Genomic DNA, 1,547 nt, shown 5'->3' on the forward strand with positions numbered 1-1,547 from the left:
ATTATTCCAGGGCTCTTTCTTTGGGGAATTCCATCTGTGAGCATCTACAGTTTCCTCCTTGGGCTGGTTGTTTTCAACCCGCACAAAGGAATGCTCTATTCTGCTTTAAAACTGCCAGGGACTTCCCTCTGCACTTAAAACAAAGTTTTCAGCTGGTGTGGTGGCACACGCCTGTCGACCCTGCTCTCAGGAGGCTGAGGTGAGAGGATCATCACAAGTTTGACGCCAGCCTCCACGGCCCGAGGTCCCCTCCGCGGCCCAAGGTCCCGACCTGGTTCCACCATGGCAGCCAACAGCCTCGCAGGTCTCCACAGCCAGGCCGTGAGGAGCTGCTGCCAGGCCATACGTCACTCAGTTGTCCTGCCACCAGGAGAGCTGCCCCCGGACACCCTGGTTCTGGGTCACCCTGTAAGGACAGCTACAGCCGCTGTAGGTTCTGGGTCACCCTGTAAGGACAGCTACAGCCTCTGTAGGTTCTGGGTCACCCTGTAAGGACAGCTACAGCCTCTGTAGGTTCTGGGTCACCCTGTAAGGACAGCTACAGCCGCTGTAGGTTCTGGGTCACCCTGTAAGGACAGCTACAGCCGCTGCTCAAGCGACAGGCTGTCTTCTCATTCCTGGCCCCTGCTGTATCGGCGTCACCCAGCCGATACAGCAGCATGAGGACCCTGGGCACCGGCGCCGTGGCCACCCCCTCTTCCTGAACATCCTCATCCCTTTCCTAGCCGACCCCTGTTCGGCCTTGCTGTGTGCCTGACACACACAGGCTGTCCTCTGTGCCCTATTTCCACCTCTCAACCTAAATGTCACCCTCCAGGCGCAACAGCATTCCCCAAGTAGACCCCGTGGGTTGCAGTCTTGACATCCACTCGCTCTGTCTCTCTTCCACCCGCTGCCTTGCTAATAAGAAGCCCATTCTAATGTATTTGAGTTCTGGGTCATCACCGGGCTTAGAGCAGTCGGGGCTCCTCAGTGACACTGCTCTGCCAGTGAGTGGCCTAGAAACCCGCAGGTGACACACTTCTGCCCAGGAAAACATGATGTGCTGTGTAGCGGGCACTTCTGGGACTTTCTCCATCACTCTTACAAAGGGGCCCAAAAGTGTGACATGCCTTTTGAGGATATTAAGCTTGGACCTTCTGTAGCCATCTGGTGGCCTGAAGGGGACAAGCACAAGGACCCAAGCCAGCCCCTGTGGAAGGCAGGGCTGAGGATGGGATGGCATGCTTCAGTGGTGAACTTGGTGAGCCACTGAAATACCAAGCCCAGAACCGCCAAGCCTAGGCCTCCGTCCCTGCTTCTGTCTGTTCTATTGAAGTCAGCTGGGTCCACTTCTCTATGCCTGCAGCCTCAGCCTTCGTGTCCGTTCATGCGTCCGCCTGTGGTGTGCTGTTCTGGGTGTGTCCAGAGGTCCCCTCAGAGCCTCATGCGATCAGAGGTGGGGCTTTTCCAGAGGTGGCTGGGTCTGGAGTGTGTCATGGCTCTTCGAGAACTAAATTATTGGCACGGCCCTAAATCCCGCAGCCCAGATAGAATACAAAAGGGAC

Source organism: Octodon degus, unplaced genomic scaffold (genome assembly GCF_000260255.1).
Source record: "Octodon degus isolate 3935 unplaced genomic scaffold, OctDeg1.0 scaffold00056, whole genome shotgun sequence".
Classification (NCBI taxonomy): domain Eukaryota; kingdom Metazoa; phylum Chordata; class Mammalia; order Rodentia; family Octodontidae; genus Octodon; species Octodon degus.